We start from the raw sequence: 17,603 nt of genomic DNA, 5'->3' as shown, positions 1-17,603 counted from the left end.
GCTTGAGGCCATTGTGGAGTGATGCGGTGGTGTTTGATTCCTAGTTGCGTTAGTAGCTCTTTGAACTCTCCCCCTTGGAACGGTGGCCCGTTGTCGGATTTCATGACTTGAGGCAGTCCAAAAAGAGCGAACGCCTTCTCGAGTACTGGTTGCAGATGGCTGAATGATGTGGACGGTATAACATCTACAATAGGGTACTTTGTGTAACTGTCGACTAAGACCACGGTGACCCTTCCGTCTGGGAGGCTCCCGAAATCGAGGCTCACCCACGACCACGGGGATGGTGCTGAATCTTCGGTTATCACCGGTGCTGGTGCTTCCGGGTTGCTGGTGAGCTGGCAGGCCCGGCAATTTCTCACAACTGCGTCTACGGCTGCTTCTAGACCAGTGAACCACACCTTTTCTCGCATCCATGACTTCATTCTAACGGTACCTTTATGGCCTTCGTGTGCTAGAACGGTCGCACGTTCTTGGAGGCCTACCGGGATGACGATTCGTGACCCACGTAGTATAATGCCACTGTCGGTAGTGCTTAATTCGTCATGGACCCGCCACATCTTTCCTAGCCGGATTCGGTCCAGTTCGTTCCAACCTGTGATGCCTTGGAGGAAACCTTCCCATGACCCACTGCGTATAGTACTTTTTGAAGACCTGCATCATTGTCCGTTTCTGCCTTTATCTCCTCTATGGTAAGGGCTTGTGGACAGGCCCATTGAGACAGCATGCATACGTATTCCTCGGTGCGTTGTTCTTGTTTGGTGTTGCCTGGGAGGACATCTAGCGAGTGCCTGGCCAGAAAGTCAGCAGGATTTTTGGCTCCGGGTCTGTATTCTATTTCCATTTGGTAATGCTGTAACTGTATGGCCCACCTTTCGATTCTGGGAGGTGGGTGTGGAGCGGTGCCGCTGAACAGAGGAAGTAGTGGTTGGTGGTCAGTTACGTCATTGAAGGGGTGTCCACTGATATACAGATGAAAGTTATTACAAGCCCATTTGATGGCAAGCGCTTCTCGCTCAATTTGGGAGTAACGATCTTCGGTTGGTGTGAGCGCTTTGCTTACGAAGGCGAGGGAACCCACTTTCCGGGTTCTGTTTCCTGGGTGAGGAGTGCTCCTAATCCCACAGGGCTTGTATCCACCACTACTTCTGTTCGCCGGGCAGTGTCGAAATATGCCATGGTGGTTTTGCTCAACAGGGTCGACTTTACCTTTTGGAATGCCTCTTCTTTCTCGTTTCCCCATTTCCACACGGCCTCCTTTTTGGTGAGAGCTCTTAAAGGTTCAGCCACGGTAGCAAGGTTAGGTATGAACCGTCCACAGGATGTGGCCATGCCTAAGAAGCTCTGAACTTCTGACGCCGTGCTGGGTGCTGGTGCTTCTTGGATAGCTTGCGACTGCCTGGGGTCTACCTGCACTCCATCTTGGCTGAATACGTAGCCAAAGAATTTGATGGACATGTGGAAGAATTGGCATTTGTCCCAGTGTAGGGTCACCCCATGGTCAACCAGGCGTTGCAAAGTGGCCCTGAGACGGCGATGGTGTTCTTCGAGTATGGCTGAGTGAATGAGTATATTGTCACTGACGTTGAGAACTCCCTGGAGCCCTGACAGCATTTCCCGGACTGCATTTTGGAAAATTTCTGCTGCCGAAGATGTGCCAAAGTTTAATCTTCTGTAGTGGCGTAGCCCCATGTGAGTTGAGAAAGTCGCAATATATCTGCTTTCCTCTGCCAGCTTCAACTGGTGATAACCCGCATTGAGATCAAGCTTGGAAAACCATTGGGATCCGTTTCGATCAGCCAGTATGTCGTCAACCGTTGGGGTGAGGTGTCGCTCACGTTTTATTGCTTGATTCGGCATGCGAATGTCAATGCAGAGACGTGTTTTCCCTGGCTGCTTCGGTTTCTCAGCAATGACCATGGGCGACACCCATGCCATTGGTCCCGTGACCTTTTCCATCACTCCTTGCTGTTCTAGATTCTGCAGCTCTTGCTCGACGAGTGGCCTGAGATGGAAAGGTATGCAACCGTGTCGTAGTGCGACTGGTTCGACCACCTTATCAATGTGCAGCTTGACGGGGTTTCTCTTCATACACCCAAGGCCTTTGAAGAGTTGTGGGAACAGCTCAAGTATGTCATCGGCCTGTAGGGTCTTGGCGGCGTTGGCGAAAGTCACCAGTCCTGGGTCTTCTGCTGTGTGGCTGCTCACTAAGATGTCAGCTTCTCGGTCTATGACGTGGAACGTTGTGGTGACCTCGTGCATGTCTGATTTGACTTGCACTATCATCTTCCCTTTTAGAGGTAATGGTTTTTGGCTACCATACGTCAAGATTTTCACGCTTGATGGGATCAATACAGATTTCAGCTTCAGTTGCTTGTAATGCTGACAGCCCATCACGTTTACGGACGCTCCTGTGTCAATTAGAGCCGTCACTGGTGATCCTGCAATTTTGATGGCGCACATCGGTTGGGGTCTCCGTCTTCGTTTTAGATCACTTGCGAATGATATCATGTAGGCTTCCACCTCGTCCTCCGTGGATGAGTCTTCTAGGTACTGCCTTCGATTGGCTGACGACTTAGCTGCTGTGGAATTGTCCACTTCATTGAGCGACAACTGTCGCACTGCCTTGGATGGCGGTCATCTTCCACAAGCTCCTCTGCTTTGGGCCCCTCCTCTGCAGACTCTCGCAAAGTGGTTGGGGATGCCACATTTGGAGCATGTCCGGCCTTGTGCAGGGCATTCCTCAGGTGGGTGTCCTTCATTCCCACAGTAGCCACAGCATGGCCCACGCAAGTTTCTGGTCGGCCATCGTCCTCGGGTGCCTCTGGCTGTGGTGCGTATCGCATCTGCTCGTTCAGTTTTTACTGTTACTGGTTTTTCTCCTTGTTGGGTAAGCACGACGTCCATGACTGTGGCTCTGGCATCTGAAAGTTCATGCGACAGAGCTAGGATAAGAATGTCTTCCAGGGTGATTCCTGGTTGTCGCAATATGAGGGTCCGAAGATGTTTGTTGCGGCACCCTTGGATCGCTTGGGCCCTTACCTCCTTATTCTGATCGTCGTCCGTGCAGGTACTGGCCAACTCTCGCAAACGAGCGTGGAAGGCGTCCATAGTCTCCCGGTCTCTCTGGCGCGCCTGACCGAGCTTGAAACGCTCGTAATCTGGGTTAAGTTTTGGGTCAAAATGGGCATTTAATGCTCTGACTGCTGCATCATAATCGTTAGGGGCACCGGTGTCCGGGAGATGTGCAAACAGCTTATATATCTCTTCCCCCGAAAATGGAGCAGTAGCGACCTTTCAACTGCACCGTCCATCTCGCGAGTGGCAGTGAAGTAGTTGTTGAGCCTGCCAATCCAGATCGTACACCTCGGTGACGCTGTCGCTGGATCGGTGAGCTCGCTGAACGGGGGCAATGCTGTGATCTGCACGTGTTGTGATGTGTGTTGTGCCACTTGCTGTACAGGAGGCGCATTTTGTTGGGCCGCAGCAGGGATCATTGTGGTACCTTGGCATTGTCAGCCCAGTGACGCTTTCTGCCCTCCGCTAATAGGTGTTGCGCGGCACGCTTGTCAGGCTGCTTGAGGGGTTCCTACCCCAGGTGGGCTTGGAGACAATTTCAGGGTGATGGGTCACACCTAAAGCAGGCCAGCTCTCTCATCCCCTCAGAACCAAGGAAGAAAACATGCAGGGTTGCACAGTTTGCAGGAAGCAGTCCACGGGTAGGTCACCTCCCAGCACCTCCTAGCACCACAGGCAGCGTTGATGCGAAGGAAAGTGGAGCATGCAGTAACAACTGGGGCCAGCAGGTGGCGTGGCTTGACTCGACCTGGCGCTGCAGAGCGGGGCAGCCAGAGGGCCTTGGCAGGCTAATGCTCATGTGCGCGCGATGCAGGCAGTGTTGCGGGCGCGCTCAGACTTGCTCGGTGGAGACAGCGGGCAACACACGGATATCCTCCGGGTACCTGGACGGTGATGAGCCAGGGATGACGCGGCTGCAGACGCTCGCTGCCCATGTGAGGCCTCTGGTGCACAGCGGGAGTCGGCGGGAGTGCGACGATCCTCAGTGCAAGGACCAGGCGCTTGGACGGCGGTGCCGGTCAGGTGCACACGGAGGTAGGGAGACAGCATTCGCCGGGCAAGGGCGCCCACCCTCCGTCGCCAATGTAACACTGGGCTACGCGCAGCATCTGCGCAGGCAATGCAGGACCCACAAGTAATGAGGCACACACATAGTCCACTGTATGGGCCGGAAGTCCCGTGCGACCTCCGCCCGTTTATTTAAGCTCTCTGGCCCCGCCTGGCCAGAGAGTGATACAAAATGTTTATATGTTTCTGGGCCATGGGGGCAGTCTTAACAGGGAACAACTAGACTGCTACATCGGTGATCTGTTGTGTGTAGTTTGTGGGGTCTGACTCCTCCCACACTTTTGATTGGCTGTCCTTTGTGCCCTTTAAAAATCATAGCCTGCAAATGGCATGTCCCACCTTTTCTGACAAGTTCAAGCCCATCGAGTATTCCTTGGGATGACCAGCAAAGAGCACACTGTTTGCGTGCCTGTATCTCCTTTCCTGCAGTTCTTTCTTACGATGAGCTTATGTTTTAAAGTATTTTATGTGTAACCTAGCCACGAATCCTCAAAGTTTCTTTGCTATTTGGGGACTTGGAACCCCTTTTTGTCTCTTGCACAAATTCCGCACAAACATGCATTTAATTTGCATCGACTAGGAAAGCACTAAAATATAATCGTGAAAAGTTGTGAGAGCCTATGATTATGCAAAGCGTAAATCATCACTGGACCTTTTCCAACTTTCATCCTCTCGAGGTCGAACATCATTGACAGCTATTACTAAAGCACCAAGATACAATTCAGTGTGCAGCACGCACCATTTAGGTATATTTCGCAGGCCCTTGCCCATTTCTCTACCTGAACTCAAGAGCACCATCCACTTCAATGAAAATTTCTGTACCTGAGTGGAAGATCGCTAGGGTCACCGCTGATGCGTCATCCCTGCTACTCCGTCTACAGTGGCTGTAGAGGGAGAAGCAGGTCACACTTGTTTTGTCTGTCCTGCTACTCACTCCTGGAGCACCATGTTTAGTCCTGGACACAGAAGATGAGCGGCAGCCATAGAGTGAGGCACAGTGATGTCACAGAATTAATGTCTCCAGTGGAGTCGGGGCAGTAATCTCAGCTCATACTTGTGCCTATGTTGATACAGGGTGCTACGTCTGCTTCTGAGTGTCTTGGTGGATTTAGGATACTATAATGCCTGATGTTTAGGGGTGTCTCTGGAATGGTGGGGGGCTGCTTCTGTATGTCTCAGTGTGGATTTGGCTTACTGTAAAACCTGCTCTTTGTGAGTGTTTCCTGATCGAGGGCATTGAATGCCTGCGTCATGTGATTGCCTCAATCGGTACAACAAGTTCTCATTTGTGCTCTCCGCTGGGCTCTATGAATGGCCTATTTCAGAGCGTGTCACTGATAGTAGCAAACTCTCACACCTGCTCCCTGAGTGGCTCTCGATCCAGGGAACTCTACGCCTGTTCCTTCAGTTTTCCTTAGGAGTCTCTGTGTCACTAAGCATGTACTGTAATTGTCTGAAAATTAATACAGACCTGTTACTGGAAAAGAAGAACATTATTTTAAAGAACTTAATACTTAATTCCATATCACTTGGTGGCAGTAACTATGCAGAGAACTGGATTATTTTGGGAGGTTCCGTCAGGTCTCTAAACTATGCTTGAGGGGATACTTGAGAGAATTGCATGCAACAATTTATTAAGAGTTGCATATGCCTGGTATTTATTTTATTTCACAATTTTTCAAGGATTGGCTTGGGCAGAGGTCAGTGGCGTTGTTTACACAGAGATCTGCACCAAAGTGGTGTAAAGCCTACCTTGAGGATAGACATCAAGCTATGTATCTCCCTCCTTATGTGTCAGCCTATAAGTCAGAGGGACAAGGTGTTCCACAGGGTCTGTTATTGACCCAAACCTGTTTAATATCTACATCTGTCCTTATAGGTCAAATCGTTTGGTGTCATCTGCATCAATTATGTGGATGATACACAGATTGTTATAGCTCTGGATAAAACTGTGTCATCCCCTCAGGACAACTTCAATCAATGTATGTCCTCTCTCACCCCTTGGCAGAGACTTACAGGTACATGCATCAATGTAGGCTTTTGCGATTCCTTAATGTCGATTATTAAGTAATCGCAATTAAGGAAATGCAAAAACCAATGCATGTAGGAATCGCTACAAAATTAAAGATTCCCAAACATTCCTTAATTGCGAGTCGCAAATTGCGACTCACAATTAAGGAATGCTTTCCCATTCATTCCTATGGGCCTACAGGCCCATAAGAATGAATGGGAGATTGCATGCGCAATTTGTGAGTACCGATAGGTACTCGCAAATTGCGCATGCAATTTCAAGGGTGTCAAAAGGACACCCTGATGCCCCACCGGAAAATGATCTGTGCACACATGTTGCACACACACATGCCCCAAGGGCATGAGTGTGTGTAACCTACAACTTTGAAAAATGCACTTTAGTGCATTTTTCAAAGTTTTTGCAAATTACCATCAAGTACAAATTGATGGTAATTTGCGCCCCCTATTAGCAAAATCGCAATTTGCGATTCCATCATGCATTGCATTTAAGGACTTAAATGCAATCACAATGTAAGAAATCTCAATAATTAGTGATTTCTTAAATTGCGAGAGGCTGACAGGTTTATGCATCACAGAAGCCCTTTTTGCGGGCACAATCGGCCGATTTTTGCGACTAGCACCGTTTGCGCTCGCAAAAATGGTTGATGCATGTACCTGTTAGTTCAGTTCCAACAAGACTGCTGTACCCTGGATTTCTCACTCCTCCCCAGCTACACCTTTTCCTTTTCTTTGGCCCTTCTCTTGACCTGAACCTTTTCTGCCTGCAAAATACATGAAGACTTTGAGCTTCTTTTTGGAGGAATCTTTGTGTTTGGAGAAACATGCTAACCATCTTACCTACTCTTGTTTCCACCTGTTCAGGTTACTTAGAAAAACATTGCCATGGATGACCCCGGCAACTATCGCTAATGAGATGCAGAATAGGCGTTCCCGAGCAAAAAGCCGCGACAACACCACTCTGCAACATTCACAACGACCAGCCTGATCTGCGATAAGAACACAAAACAGGAGATAAGGCGCGTTGGCAGCAGGAAACTAACACCTGCTCTGACATGGTGCAAAGTCGTATCACAACCGGCAGCAGCCAAGGGAGCACAGCCCATAGCCAAACATGAAGATCAACAGATGCCCCACAGCAACTGAACATGCAGTCTGGAGCCCCAATAGGGCAACAACACCCACCACCACCCCCCCGGATCCCACCCCCCCTCCCTTCTGACAAAAAGAATGCACATCAACTCCACAAAACCATGACCCAAACAAATCGCCTGAAGTCGCACAACCACAACACCTAACATACAAGTGTGGCCACAAAAATGGAAACACACATTCACATCATATAACCAAAAAAAAACATTTATTACAGATGACACAAAAAAAAACAATCATGAAGAGGCACGGTGGGTCTTCTCCAGGAATTTCGTAAGTCACAGCCTGAAAGACAGGAAGACAGATAAGAAGGTGTGAGATGCGCCCATCAAAGGACAGAGAGGGAGAGCAACAGAGAGAGAGAGAGGGGGGAGAGGGAGGAGAGGGAGAGAGGTAGAGTGGGAGAGAGAGGGAGATAGAGGGAGGGAGAGAGAAAGAGAGAGGGGGAGAGGGAGCAGAGGGAGCGAGAAAGAGAGACGGAGAGAGAAAGGGAGAGAGAGGGAGAGAAGGAGGAGAGGGATTGAGGGAGAGAAAGAAAGAGAAAGAGAGAGGGAGAGGGAGAAAGAAAAAGAGGAGAGGGAGTGAGTGAAAGGGAGAGAGGGCGAGAGAAAGAGAGAGGGAGAGAGGGAGAGAGAAAGAGAGCGGGAGAGAGGGAGAGAGAGGGTGAGAGAAAGAGAAAGAGGGAGAGGGAGAGGGAGAGAGGCAGGGAGAGTGCAGACACTGCGGACCCAGGCCCCACTGCTCACCTGCAGCCACCGGTGTGTCTCCAACCATGTGCTGGTACACTCTGCAGCCCCCCAGGTCACTCATCTGAAACAGTTGCCAGAGACATGAATTGCAGAGTCCATACAGTAGCACATGTCATCATCGCTTGCCCGCCCCTGTGGACACAGGCCGCAGCACCCCAGCACCTCCCGCCGCCCAGCGGAGACTGCCCGCCCCTGCGTGACCAGGCCTCACTGCTCACCTTCTGCCACCAGCGTGTCTCCAAGAGGGACAACCACGTGCCAGGGGGAGCTCCAAGCCCGGGCCCGTGACCATGGCACCCTCCACATCATGCAGCCACGCACCGTGGACCACCAGGTCACACACCTGATCCTGGGTCTTGATTTTGCCATGGCAGAGAACATATCAGTGCACACGGCATCATCGCAGGCTGCACACCCGCTCAGCCCAATAGGTGCCACTAACTCTGTGAACCATGAGGCAACGCCACATGGCGGTAGGCCCGCACTGCCCGCTGGCTTAGGCTTATACTGAGGTCCAGCAGGGCTCATACCAATGCCACCATTCCGGACCACCTGGACAACGCATCATTGCAGGCAGCACACCCGCTCACCACTGAATGTGACCCTATCTCAGTGCACCGAAAGACACCATCCCATGGTGGAGTGCCTGTGCCTGCCGCAGTGAATCCGCTGCCACCAAGTCTGTGCACCTCTAGCCATGGACCCTTTATGATTGAGTCCCATGGTGCAGGCGACCTCATCTCACCATCGGCACTGGACAACATGACGTGACAGGGCCCTAGGCCCTCATGCATAACAGATACCCACATGAAGACACCCAGTTGAGTGGAAATGGCGTCCAGCACGTGCAGGGCTACATGTCCTGTGATGCCGGTGCCGAATGGGTGTTGTTTGGGTGTGAACCAGCCGTGAGGGAGTGGCTGTGGCATGCGGACAACTAGACCTGTGAGCAGCAGATCCCTACAGAAAACCTGGGACATGTAGCGTTGTCGTCCCCCCCTGTGAGCGTGAGCAGAGTGGGCTGGCCTGGCGTATGCCAGTCCAGGGTAAGGGTGTGAACAATGACCCCGGGGCTCTGGGCGTGCTTCCGTTCTGGCCTGGATAAGGAAGTAGCAAATGTGTGTTTCCCGTTCTAGTGTCGGCACCACCCGGCATGCAATCGGCAATATGTCACCCTGTGACCCAAGACCCACAACATAAGCAACATGAACGTAAGGTGAAATCATTGACCTTACATGCATCTATACCTCCACACTTGCAAGATCATAGACATGACACTCCGATGTGTAAATGAATGCACGCAAAGTTTTCTGGATTTTCTCTCTTAACACATTTAATAATGGGCTGAACAATGAATTACCGTGGGAAAATGCAATAATTTGAGTTACTGAACCTTGTTTTAATTAACACCTATATTATCTCTGTCCCAGTATGGAAACTTCCCCAAGGTTTTACATGTACTTCCCCAGGGCACAAGTCCTAAAAAAAGAAGTGGGGGGACGCTCCAAGTTAGGTGGTGTCACCGGAAGTGACGTCACAACAGGAAGTGACGTCACGAAAGGTGGCTTGAACCATCAGACTCATTGCCTCCCCTCGCTCACCCCTTAGATGCGATTGCATCTGAGAAGCCAGCGTGTTAGCAGCATTCTGAATGAGCTCCGATCATGACACAGAGAGGCCAAAGAGTGTATGTGTGGCTCCATTTGCTCCAGCTATCAAGCTCTCAAGTTTTCCACTGTCATGTGGGTGATGACAGCCAGTCCTGTTTTACAACTCTCCTTGCTTTGCGTTATGCATAATATTATAATAGTAATAATGCAGGTAAAATTACAATCGCACGGATCTCTCGAGTCACTGAACGGGGCGGCCGTGCGGGCAAGTAACGCCATAATTGAAATTCCAGCTTTTGGGCAGGGGGGACGGCATCCACCCGGTAAAATCCGGTAAAATAAGTGGGGGGACGCCGTCCACCCGCGTGGTACCCCGACTCGAGCCCTGTACTTCCCTATCACTGTCCATTAAAAAGGTCATCATGGTTAGATTTAAGTTTGTTTAGAATTTCATTTTTTATACTTTAGATTTTAAAATGGGTAATTTTTATCATTTAGATTCAGTAATTACAATCCATCAGGCTATCGTTTACAAATCCCCGTATTCAGTTAATTCAAGACTTCGGTCCTTGCCATTTAATATCCGTAGGCATTCTATTCTATTTCTCTTTCTAACAGTGCGATCACCTGATATGCCTCCCTTAGTCATTGGTTGTTTGGCCCACGTTACGCGGTGACGTCATCAATGTCAGACATTGACACCATGTCTTTAAGATTGCCAGTTCTATTTAAACTTGCTTAGTTACATCTCATATCGTTTCTTCTTTGCGAGCATTAGGACGCGTATATCCATTCCCGTGGTGTCCTTGTATTTATATCGGCATTTTATTAGTAAGGTAAGCATATCCGTTAAAGTTTGTGCTATACTTTTGATTAGCTGGTTTTACATTAACTATTTTTCCACAACTTAGCTCATCTGCTTTTACTGAGTCGCTTGCTAATTTACACTAAATGTAGCACCTCTTTTATCATGTTCTTTCTTCCTTTCTGTAACTATATTTGTTTCAATCAAAGGGTTCATTCGAGCTCTTTTCATATTTTTTTCTAACATTTCCTTATATTGTTAAAAATATATAATCCGGCATACCTCCATGTAGGACTGATTTGGAGAAATATCTTATCTCATTATTTGTTTCCACTATAGGAACACTATGCCTTTTTATTAGTAAACCGCCATCCATATGGTTCACTACAATTAACCTCTCAGTGAGTCATCACCTACTTAATATTAGGTAACATGTTTTTAATATCTATATGATTATTTCTCAAGCTCAACATTCTGCATAGCCCTCCAACATTCATAGTTTTTTCTTCATTAAATTGTTCATTTAGGATTGAGTTTGCTTCGCAATTTGGTTACGCATATCGGTGCCAAATTTTAACACTGAGGTGATACAAGTTGAGGTAATACATAAAATTATTGCCATGCGAATCATTTAGCCATTTGTTTTGCCTTTTGTCCCTTTATTTACTTTTGATATTTTATAGGTTTTGTTCCTATCAAAGAAGAAATCATTCGGATACATCCTCTTTTTGTGAACATTTAATAATTGATTCCCTTATACACATAGTAAGCATTTATATAAATCAATCTTGTCACGTTTGGTGTTATTATAACTATACTGGGATTTTTAGCCTTATTATTGATTCTTTTCTTTGTCTTTAATTCACTTTCTTTATTATCCCGTCATCTCTTTCCATTCTTTCTTTTGTAATTGCAGTATGTACAGTTTTGTCAATTGGAGGATTTCAACCATTTATCAGTCAAAAGTATTATGTGCACAGGAATAGATTGTTACAATGTAATGTACCACAATTGTTTTATCTGAATGCAGAATTACCAGCTCATGTATTGTTATTTAGTATTGTTTATTTTAATTTCAGGCTTTGTGTGGCACTTCCTGACGAAGGCGTGTTTCACGCTGAAACGCGCGTCGAAGACTCATTGTTTATCTGCCACAGTTTTGTGTTTTTACATTGTATTTTTTTAACCGAATGAGAAGATGTGTATAATATAGGCGACCAATTATGACTGTATTATAAAACCTATGTTTTTAATTGATGTATGTAATGATTTTACAATTTTGAATATTCATTATTAAATTTTGCATTTCTTAATAGGTTGGTCGTCAGAGTGTTTCCATTTTTAGTATAATTAACATGAGGAATGTTCTATTCTATTGCCTAGGAATTTATTTTTCACTGAATATTACCCTGTCCTAGGAATTTTATTCTTATTTTAACAGGGGGTCCTTGTTACTCACATGGGAATAAATGTTTAATGCACATTCAGTGCAGTGTTGCTGCTGGAGCAGTACAGGGCCATTCAAACCCCACCTTTCAGCACTGGCCCGTGGAGGGCCAGCCAGAGTACTTCAGGGAATGACATGTACATCAGCAGTGGAGGAGTTCAGTCCGCAGACTGATAGCTGTGTCCTTGGTGCCAAAACAGAATATGGCAGTCCATGTCGAGGTCCAAGGTGAGTGTCGCAGAGTGCATCAGGGGACAGTGGAAGGGGATGATGCTGAGGGCAGAACGAAGTAGAAACAGGCCATATGGCAGACATGAATGCTACCGCTTTCTTCTGACCACGGGGGCAGATTCATCTGCATCTTTGTCCTCAGCTGTTGCATGTGCCTCACATGTGGGTGGTGGTGTCCTGCCTCCAGCACTGTTTGGCAGTGACACCGCAAGAGCCAGAGGAGGAATGTCCGTCGCATTGTGTGACACTGACACATCAGGGGGCATGAGATGTGGATGGAGTGGTAGCAGCAGCATGCATCAGCGCAAGGCGTTATGGCAGCAATGCCATGAGGATGGTCTTCATGGCATTGAGGGACCCAGCTAACTCTCGCTGTTGTGCAGCCGTGGCAGCCGCTGTTTCTGCACCCTGACGCTCCCTGTCCTCCATGAGCCTCCGCATGAGTCCTAACTCCCGTGCTGGCCAGTTGTTCTTGCCTCTGAGTCCGGACCCTGGCGATGTCAGCAATGGTTCGTTGGAGAGCATGGAGCGGACTGTTGGTGTTCGTTAGGGACTGTGAGTGGTCCCTGATGGGACTTAGACATCCACGTATGGTGTCTAGTTTGGCTGCCATGCGGTCGAACCCCACCTGCACCTGTTTGGCCAGCTTCTTCTGGCACCCCAACACATGGAGTTGGAAGGCCATGTGTTCTTTGTGGGGGTCCTGGGAGGCAGCTGTGGTGGTGGGTGCTGCCTGCTGTGTGTACTGTGCAGGGGGTGGGTTCTCCTCGTAGCAGCTGGACTGCCCTGCTCCTGGAAGTGGGCTGCGCAGGCTGTCCACGAGCTGTTGGAGGTCGTCGGAGTCGAAGGTCTGGTTGTCCTCTTCGTCCTCAGAGAAGAGAGGTTGGGACTGCTCTGCTGGAGGAGTTGAATTTCCCTCTGCAATGTGAAGGGGAGATGCAGTTTAACATTGTGTTCACATGTATGTTGATGCACTGTACATGTTTACATGCAGACTGAATGACAGTGTACATTGTAACTGTTTGTGGTGAGCTGCCTATGTGATGTGGGACAGTGGACATTTCAACAACTTCAGGGGTGTGTGTTTGTACTTGTACTGTACATTGTCAACTCACATTTCCCTGTGTGGCCATATGTGATTGGCCAGTTACTGCACACAAGCGGGACCAGTTGTGTCCCCTGTTCTGTTGTGGACATGTTGCGGATTGTGCCACATCGTTGTCAATGTTGATGTGCTCTGCATGTGATGTGTGTGCCGCTTTTTGAGGGAGTCGCCCCTGCAGCTCTGATTTGGCTTCCCCTGATCCCTTGCATGTGGTGTGTCTTTGACTTCTGTGCTTCTACAGTGCTCGGATGTCGCATTCTTGAGTGCATTTTTATATTGGTGGGGGTTTGGGGTCTGGGGCATGGTTTGTCTTAAGAAGTGCTATGCTTACTTGTGCATGTGTGCCATTGTGCCCATCTCTCCCCTTCCCCCCAGTCCCTGGTCGTTACTCACCCTGTTGCTGTTGTGTCCGGTCCTGTTGAGCAGTGTCCGGTCCCCCAACTCCTGACATCTTCACCCCACTGAGGACTGTGGACACCATTTCCTCCATCTCTTCCAGCTCCTCCTGTGGTGCAGGGCCGCTGCCTTCAGTCTGCATTGCTGCCTTCCTGTTGTTTGCGAGTTTCTGCTTGGTTTTGCGCTTGACATCATTCCAGTGCCTCTTGACCTCGTCCATTGTCCTCTTCAGCACTCCGACTGCATTCACCTAGTCCACGATGGTCTGCCATATTCCATTTTTAGTTGCCAGTGACACAGTGGAGGTGACGAACAGTAGTTGATGGAGTTCTATCCCCTCTGTTATCAGGATCCTGTTTTCCTGGGGACTGAACCTTTTCTTCCTACTCTTCTTCCCCTTGTTTTTCTGACCCCGAAGTCCCAGGCTGGTCCTCTGGGGTGCTTTTGGGTTTCTGGTTGTCTTTTGCACTTGCTCCGGCTGACTCCATTGTGCTTCACTGTTGTTTGGCTTTTGTATGTGTTTTTTTTCACCTTTTGTAGTGCATTTTCCCACATGCTTATTGTATCTGATATCCAGTTGTTTTTTGCACCACATAGTAATCACCAGTTTCGAACCGGTTTCATGAGGGCACTTCGGGTTGATCACAGTTGTTACTCATGTGGTTTCTTCAGTCAATTGTGGTTCATTGGTACTGAAGAGTGCAATCAGCAGGAATGTTCTTACCCACTGGTTGTTCTCTGTTGTGAAAATTGTGTTATACTAGATGGACAGGGAAATGTGGATTCTTACCTTTCCTACATTCCAGGTTCTAGGGTGGTGAGGTTCCAGTGAGGTCAGTTGTTGTTTCCAGGTATCCTGTACCGGATTATCTTGCCATTACAAGATTTTGGTGACAAGTTGCCAGCTGAGACCTGAAGTAGCCAGCAGCTGAGGAACTGCGACGATCAGTGGCTGACACACCGCTGGTACAATGCTCAGTGGACGACTTCATCAGGATCCTCGAGTCGCACGCCTATTTACCAGTTACTTTTCTCAGGTTCCATGGTGGTGAGCGTCCAATGAGGTCAGTTGGAGCCCAGCTGGCAGACGTATGGCTGTGCTGGCATCGCAGGGAAACCAGACTCTCAATAAACTGGTTTACAAGTATCCTGTTCCTGGACTGCATTCTGTTGCTGTCACAAGAAATGGTTAACTGTATTTCAGTGTCGAAGGGCTCTCTCCTTCACTTTTATGCTCTACTTGCTCTTCAATCATACATGTTCAAGCTCTAGATCTCATTGAGCGTTACAACAAACAAATGATGGACGGAATGCTGACAATGCAGACATTCTCCCCCAGTCAAGAGATCTGGGTTAAATCCATCGTTCTTTTGCCCACTACGCCACCCCAGTTCAGACATGGCCATATGCAAATCAGTCTTGACCCTGTGCCTCATGGGAACAGTCCAGCCCGAACTGCCAAGCCATGTCTTCCCTGGACCGGAATCAAGCATCCTAGGACCGGTTTCTGGCTATCAGCCGTCATCAGCCAGGATAGCTTGACTCCAGTGGCGTAGTGAGCACGGGTCCCACGTCTGGGAATACCCATCCCACTGTAGCCAGGTTCTGAACTGGGATGGTGCAGTGAGCTAAAAAACGGTGATGGATTAAAACCATGATCTCTTGACTTGGTAAGAGTATTCTGCATCATTCAGAAACTCTGTCCATCACCACCCCCTTTTTCCCAAATCGTTTTTAACCACACTCAGTGTGGGAGGGTATGCTCAGACGTGAGTCCCTTGCTCATTGCACCATCAGGATTCAGGCAAGCCGGGCCGACGAAGGCTGTGATGCCAGAAACCGGTCCCCGGAAGCTTGTTTCCTTCCCAGTATAAGAATTGGCTTGGTAGTTTGGTTTGCCCTGTTCCCATCATGCACTGGGACAGGTACAGACTAATTTGCATGTAGCCAGGTTCTGAACTGGGATGGTGCAGTGAGCTAAAAAACGGTGATGGATTAAAACCATGATCTCTTGACTTGGTAAGAGTATTCTGCATCATTCAGAAACTCTGTCCATCACCACCCCCTTTTTCCCAAATCGTTTTTAACCACACTCAGTGTGGGAGGGTATGCTCAGACGTGAGTCCCTTGCTCATTGCACCATCAGGATTCAGGCAAGCCGGGCCGACGAAGGCTGTGATGCCAGAAACCGGTCCCCGGAAGCTTGTTTCCTTCCCAGTATAAGAATTGGCTTGGTAGTTTGGTTTGCCCTGTTCCCATCATGCACTGGGACAGGTACAGACTAATTTGCATGTAGCCAGGTTCTGAACTGGGATGGTGCAGTGAGCTAAAAAACGGTGATGGATTAAAACCATGATCTCTTGACTTGGTAAGAGTATTCTGCATCATTCAGAAACTCTGTCCATCACCACCCCCTTTTTCCCAAATCCTAGATCTCATTGAGGGCATGCTTTCTGTCTTCTATGTCACTTGGCAAAATGCTCCTTTGTGAGTTAATGCTTTTCTTTGTTATGAATGTCACTCTTGCTTAGTAGATACAGCACTGTCTGCTGCGGAGTTGGTGTGTAATAGATAGACACTTGCAGTCATCATACCTTATTCCTGTTCACAAACCATGCAGGCTAGTATGTTCATTCAGATGTGCAATCAAATGCATTCTGCAAAGTTGCAGTGTAAAAGCGCTTCCTCCTCTGCCAATGTGATTGGAAGATGCAAGTAACCAGCTGGTGTTTAGATCTTCCCACAGAGGCCTTCCATGGACCCCCGCCGCAAGACACATGAGGATGTCAGCTGAGCATGCCCAATCCTGTGGTAAATGACTCTGATGGCACCCAACCAGTCCTCGTGCTCATTGTCGCTGCGATCAATGTTATCCCAGCACTCACCAGTAACTTTAGGCAGTGGTCGAGCCTGCCCAAGGATCGGTGGATCGCTCGCTTGCCCAGCAAGTTAGAGCCTGGAGTTGCTAGGGCACAACCTCTGGGCCAGGCTTAGGCCACAGCATGGGTATTCTCGTAACTTTCACAGCTATTCTGTGCCAAATGGTGCACGTTGGAGGTCTCCTGGTTCTTCCAGCTAGGTTTTGTGTCTATGATCCTTCCTCCTTGATCCTCAGTCCTTGGCTCAGACTGTGTCTCTCACAACAGGGTGGGTGTGGTTTGTCTGGTCACCTGCTCCAAATCCAAAGACACTGCTAACTATGCTCAGGCTGCCTTTTAAATCTAGGCAAGCTTCAAACGTTCTTTTGTCTCTTTACTGAAGAATATTTTCAGTGATCTGCTTGTTACTGATAGTCTATTGATTGATAGAACCTCAGTGGTATTTTGTAGCAACTTCAGCACCTTTGTGCTCGAAGGACATTACTTTATGTTTTAAGCAGTTGAAGTTGAGTTACATGACTCATGTAAATTTAAATCATCATGCCTCATCTGCAGTCCTTGCAGAGTGTTGTCAAGCAAGACAGAATCAACTGAATATTGCATTCCTAGCACAGTAATCCCAAGCAGCCTGGAAATTCTACGATAATCACGTTAGAAAAGGTTTGAACATGCTTTGAAACTAATGTCATGGCTGTAATTTTAGTAGCATTATTGAAGTTGACTATTGATCCAAAACTAGAGTACGGTACCATTTGTGTTGTCAGTATAATTTTGTTAAGATTTATTAAGCTTTTTATTTCCACATGTTATTAGTTTTGCCATACAGCTCATAAGCAATACATTTATTGCACTAGCCAAAAGTAAATCTCAACACCACATCTAAAGCTATTCCCAGTGTGCAGGTCCAGTGAACAAAGAGAACTTACTCTTTTCTAAGGGTAGATACAATAGTCCCCGAACACAACTAACTTCAAATCTCACCCAGGTACATTACTTTCACACTTTTCTTTTATTCTTATGAAGATAGATGAGAAAAAGTGTACACTATAATGCCTCAA

General features: G+C 48.0%; 1 long non-coding RNA gene across 1 annotated transcript; it reads left to right on the top strand.

Moving 5' to 3' along the window:
* Positions 1-11,010: 11,010 nt before the first annotated feature.
* Positions 11,011-11,703, top strand: LOC146829346 (uncharacterized). The gene is made up of 3 exons (XR_014961964.1): positions 11,011-11,086; positions 11,171-11,252; positions 11,567-11,703. It is a non-coding gene; the product is annotated as an uncharacterized LOC146829346 (long non-coding RNA).
* The last annotated feature ends 5,900 nt before the right edge of the window (positions 11,704-17,603 follow it).

Source organism: Triturus cristatus, chromosome 5_2 (assembly GCF_964204655.1).
Source record: "Triturus cristatus chromosome 5_2, aTriCri1.1, whole genome shotgun sequence".
In the NCBI taxonomy this organism is placed as follows: Eukaryota; Metazoa; Chordata; class Amphibia; order Caudata; family Salamandridae; genus Triturus; species Triturus cristatus.
The sequence above is the reverse complement of the archived record's forward strand: the minus strand, read 5'-3'. Positions and strand labels throughout refer to the sequence as shown.